Source organism: Callithrix jacchus, chromosome 15 (assembly GCF_049354715.1).
Source record: "Callithrix jacchus isolate 240 chromosome 15, calJac240_pri, whole genome shotgun sequence".
NCBI classification, from domain to species: Eukaryota; Metazoa; Chordata; class Mammalia; order Primates; family Cebidae; genus Callithrix; species Callithrix jacchus.
Window position 1 is genome coordinate 89,627,501 of NC_133516.1, and position 6,000 is coordinate 89,633,500.

Genomic DNA, 6,000 nt, shown 5'->3' on the forward strand with positions numbered 1-6,000 from the left:
TCTAATTTTTCAATGTTTAAGATTCTTAAATTCTTTTTCTAGATCTAAAGTCTATTGTGTAAACTCTAGACAATTGACTATCATTAATTTGTATCACTTATAAATTCAAGAGGAGCCTACGTTTCTCCAAAAATAAATAAGAGCACGCTTTTATAGTAATAACAGAATACATTAGTGAAGAATTTAAAACTACTTTTAATAACGTGGTAACCTCTACAATGAAATAGTGTTGAAAATGTTTGTATTGGGCATTCCCTATATATTAAAAAATTATATGAGCAAGGACTATCATTTCAAACTAATCTTTTAAACCCCCAATATAGTTTCAGGGAGTGTTCTGGTTTCTCTTGATTCTTAGAGAAATCAAATAGCAATATAAACCTTGTTTCTGTTTAATTTACTATAATAAACTGAGAAAACTGAAGGAAATTCTATGTTGGGTGACTTTAAAGTGGAAAAGGTAACCAGTTAATGAAAAAGTATTCAAAGTATATGTATATACATTTCAAAGTTCATTTTAAATATTGTTCCTAAAGGTGTCATTCCCCAAATAATCTGACATTTAAAAGTCAGCAATATTTTCAAGACACTAAAATAGAAGAGATCTTTCTGTGTCTGTTCAAAACGTTTTCTCTGTTCCAAAAATTTGGAGTGTACTTGTGGTCAATAAGTATCCAGAAAGTTATCCATGTGTAAATGTCTAGAACAGTCTCCACTACCTTTTAAAGAAAGTAGGTAACATAAAACAGGCATTGAATATCAAGACAATGCATCAATGTTTCCAAAAGTAAGCATAATAAATGAAGGTCGATTGAAATAAAACATGCTCCAACAGGTTACAACTCCATGCTCAAGGACATACCTAGGGGGTTAGTCACAGCATTTTAAAAAATATCCTCCAATTTTAAGAAATGTGATCATCATACAATCTAGGAATAACATAGAAACATGATGTTCAAAAGAGTAAAAGTTGACAGTAAGGAGATACTGCTTTCACAGGTAAAGGTCCATAAAAATGCATTACCACCAGATGTGAACATATCCCTGAATGATTTGAGGTACATGCAAGACTGTCAGCAGATTATTATTGGAACTATCAGTGTCATCATCATGAGAATGAAGGAGGCACTTGTTCAGTAAGTGCATTGTGATGTTCTCCACGGTAGATTTGTAAAGTGCAGAAAACGTTAGTTGAATCCCAGATGGTTTTTGTGAACTTATCAAAGTTAAGCACATCTAAGAGTGTGTCATTTTATGGACTTAATAAAGACCGTTTTCTGAATATGAGGAATAGTTACTGTGGAAGATTTAAAATAGAGGCAAATATAGAGAAAAAAACATGACCAATAATCTTTATTATATAGCAAAAGCTAGTTATGACATTGTGATGTGCGCTTCTGTGCTAACATCTGTTATATTTACTTGTAAGTATTTATTTGGCAATTAGGGCTATTCTGCATGTAAAATTTTTATTTTGTTTTTGTGCAATATTTTTGTGTCTGTTTTATTATAATAAATGTTCCAGGTAAACACCATTTAAAATATTTGAAAGTATACATTTATATGGATGATTCGATTCATTTAATCATACTGGTTAACTAATCGGTTACCATTTAGATGTTTAAATTTTTCACTATTATGAATGAGATTACAATCAACATTACTATATGTACCTATTTTCTGAACGTTTCATTATTATTTTTGACAGATTTATTTTCAATGCCCAAAAAATATGAACCTTAAGAGTCTCTTTAATCTACTGCCAAATTATTTTCTAATGATGACACCAATTTGTACCAGGAATACGATAAGGTTTCCATTTTACTGTATTCTAGATAACACTCAATATTATCAGTTTTTTAAATCTTATTTTCATAGGCAAAATAAATATAGCTTCATAGGTGTTTTTGAATGATGTTTCTCTGATCGGTAATAAAATCAAACATTTTTAATTTATTTTAAAAGGTTTTTTTCTTTGAGATTTTTCTATTCCTGGGCTTTACATATTTTCTAGAAATTATTCCTAGTCATTTATATGAGCTTTTTATAGAACACACATACCTAAGCTTTATCAAATTTACTGAAAATTTGTGTTTGACATTTGATATTATTCATAATTTTTTATATGTAGTTAGATCATTGATTTTTAACTCTTAGGATTTCTCCAGTTGCTTTTAATAGCATGAATTTCATTATGCACATACGTACTTTTACTCGTGCTATCATTAGTGACAGGGAAGGCCTTTTTATTTTGGTTGGTTTCTTTGAAACGTGGTCTCACTGTGTCATGCAGGCTGGAGTGCAGTGATGTCATCATGGCTCTTTGCAGCCTCCATCTCTCAGGCTCAATGGATACTCTCACCTCAGCCTCCCCAGTAGCTGGCACTACAGGACCATGTCACCATGCCCTGTTAATTTTATTTCCTTTTCTTTCTCTTTGCAGAGACAGAGCCTTTTTATGTTGCCTAGGCTTGTCTGGAACTCCTGGATTCCAGTAGTCCTCCCTCCTCAGCTTCCCAAAGAGCTGAGAGTACAGACTTAAGCCACTGTGCTGGCCGGATTTCTAAATACCACCTTTTGTTTTTTTCTCCCAGCTTCCATCTGTAACACTTTCACCCCCCCAACTCCCAGACATATAAATATCCTGTAAATAGTTATCTTCTCCCCAGAGCATATTTTCAAGTATATACTCCACTGACATCGGAGATAGTAATTTGCTAGAAAGAGGCAGATGAAAAATAGTATTTAAAAAATATTTTTATTGAGGTAAATTATGGACAGCATAAAGTGTATCATTTCAGCCATATTTAAGTGTACAGTTCAGTGGCATTAAGGGCATTAATATTGCTATGCAATAATCACCATCATTTATCTCTAGAACATTTTCATCTTCCCGAACAGAAAAACTCTACCCATTAAACAACAGCTCCCAGTCAATCCCTTCCCCTGGCAACTACCATTCACCTTTCTTTCCCTATAAATTCAATTATTCTAGCTTTCTCATGGAACTGACATCACACAATATTTGTTCTTTTTGTCTGGCTTATTTCCATCAGCATTATGTCCTCAAGGTTAATTCATGTTATAACAAGTGTGAGAATTTCAATGCTTTTCGAGACTGAATAATATTCCACCACAATGTATTTATCCATTCATCTGCCCATGAACATTTGGCTTGTTTTCACCTTTTGGCTATTGAGAGTAATGTTGCTGTTAACATCAGTGTACAAAAACAGTTTTTTGAGCGCATTGCTAACCACTCCCCATACAAACATTGAAACTGGGAACACTGATACCAACGACTGACACTTACATTATGAATCACCCTTACCTATCCTATATAGAGAAGCTTTGTGTTCTGAATACTTCTCTCAAGACCTGAAAAGCCATCTATGTGCATCCAATCAGATAGTTTTCTTCAAAAATATGCTAGAAAGATGCTCAACCAATAGACAAATTGGCAGTAGCTTCAGGAGATTCGTTCTCGCTATGAATTGGGCATGCACCAAATTCCAAGCAACATGGAGAAGCATTGTGGAAGATGCCTCTGTCCTTTTGAGCCAAAGAGCTTGATAGTTGTTTTGGGTGTATTATAAATTAGTACCTTATTTCTCTACTTTTTTTTTTTTTCAGAGAAATCAGAAAAGGCTGAAGAAAATCACACCGTGAAAAATGAGTTTATCCTCACAGGATTTACAGATCACCTAGAGCTGAAGATGCTGCTGATTGTGGTGTTCTTTGCTGTCTATCTGATCACCCTGGTGGGGAATACTGGTTGGATGGCATTGATTTGCACACACGATCGACTTCACACACCAATGTACATCTTTCTGGGAAACCTGGCTCTTGTGGATTCTTGCTGTGCCTCTGCCGTTAACCCCAAAATGTTACAGAACTTCTTTTCAGAGGACAACAGGATTTCCCTCTGTGAATGTCCAGTACAGTTTTATTTTCTTTGCACCGTGGAAACTGCAGACTGCTTTCTTCTGGCGGCAATGGCCTATGACCGCTATGTGGCCATCTGCAGCCCACTGCAGTACCACACCATGATGTCCAAGACACTCTGCATTCAGATGACCACAGGGGCCTTCATAGCTGGAAACCTGCATTCATGATTCACGTAGGGCTTATATTCAGGTTAGTTTTCTGTGGATCAAATTACATCAACCACTTTTACTGTGATATTCTTCCCTTGTATAGACTCTCCTGTGTTGATCCTGATGTCAATGAACTGGAACTATTCATCCTCTCGGGTTCAGTTTAAGTCTTTACCATAGGTAGTGTCTTAATATCTTATGTCTACATTCTTCTTACTGTTTTCAGAATGAAATCCAAAGAGGGAAGGGCCAAAGCCTTTTCTACCTGTGCATCCCACTTTTTGTCAGTTTCCTTATACTATGAATCTATTTTTTCTTATACATTAGACCAAATTTGCTTGAAGAAGGAGATAATGATATACTAGCTGCAATTTTATTTACAATAGTAGTTACCTTACTAAATCCTTTCATTTACAGTCTGAGAAACAAGGAAATAATAAGTGTCTTAAGAAAAAGTCTGCTGAAAATAAAACCTCAATAAAGTTTGAACAAATGACCTCTTTCCTAGATTAATGGTTTAATGCTCAAGAAACTTCTAAATAAAATTACACAGAGGAAGTGCACTAATAGTACACGAAATATTAAAACATACCAAAATACAATCAAATTCAGTAACAATATGTGACAGGGAAAATTCATGGAAAAGAGTAAACTGTGCTAAATCTTTACTGAGAATTTAAAAGCGCATCCTGACATTGAACTCATTCAAGCGGCAATGTAGGATGCCACCATGTCTACAGGTTGTGTTAGTAACAATGATAATCAACACCCAAAACAACAGCAACACTACCAGCTGCAATATAAAAGGCCATTCCATTTACAAAGTGGGCTTTGAGAACCAGCGCATTCTAATAGCTGACAACATGAGTGTTACAGTTAAGTGTTTAAGATCATGTGAACAATCAACCAATGAAATCACTTACATCCATGAGCAACAAAAATGGCAAGTGAATTTTGAAATCTACATGCATAAAGATACCGTATCATAAAGTTCTAGACAAATAGTTCAGACCTTATGTAGATCTGAAGAGCCTTCATTGTCAGTGAGTTAGGCCAAACTTCTCTGTGCCCCTTACTGAGAGGCGAGGAAGACACAATGGAGACACAACCTTTGGATATATTACATATAGACATGTAAAAAAGTATGATTGTTGAACTGTGAACAAGGCTTATCTCAAATAATTTTTTTTGTATTTTCACCATTCCAAAACTTAAAGTTGTTTAATGTGGATAGAACCCATTAATCTTAATGTGATATCATAAAAGAATTAACTTCCAATTATTCACTCTACATATGTTTATTAAGATCCTGCTATGTGCAAGCACTGTTCTAGGTGCTGAAACATACTAAGGACCAAACACTACTTTGTTTCATCTTCTTAAATAATAGAACATTGCCATGATTTTAATTGCTAACTTCTGGAACGAGGAGGACCCATAACAAGTAACAGAAAAGTTCTCCCTTCCATTTCCTCTCTTGATACTCTGTGGTGACATCTAAATTTACAGAAGGCAATTGTCAGGTTGCAGCGGGCTTCAAGCTAGCCAGCCACCAGAGGCTGGCATCAGGTGGAAAATCGGCACGCTGAGTCTATATAGAAAAAGGAGTAGAAAACAGATATGTTTCTACATATAATTCCCTAAATCATCACTACAAAACTATAAAAATCTACTGTATCTTTGGAACCTCCAAGAAAACCTAACCTAGTTTATTCCAATTATGCTCAGACATTTCAGTATTTCCTTGTCTGTTTTAAATTCAAACTCCCTCAACTGAATTTTTGCCTAATCCACTTCCAACAACATCACCAAATGTACTTGGATACTTGCTATGTGTCCATCCTGTGCTAAGCTGTACATATACATTACCTCATTTAACCCTCATAAATCCTTTGGGAGAATT

The 6,000-nt window shown here is 34.9% G+C and overlaps 1 pseudogene across 1 annotated transcript in view; it reads left to right on the forward strand.

Annotated features, from left to right (window-relative positions):
• The window catches only part of LOC144579633 (olfactory receptor 5K1-like), a 31,341-nt pseudogene extending 25,671 nt beyond the window's left edge, over positions 1 to 5,670 (forward strand). The window contains exons 2-3 of the transcript XR_013527769.1: positions 3,057 to 3,071; positions 3,634 to 5,670. The product of XR_013527769.1 is annotated as an olfactory receptor 5K1-like (transcript). The remainder of the gene's footprint in view (positions 1 to 3,056; positions 3,072 to 3,633) is intronic.
• The last annotated feature ends 330 nt before the right edge of the window (positions 5,671 to 6,000 follow it).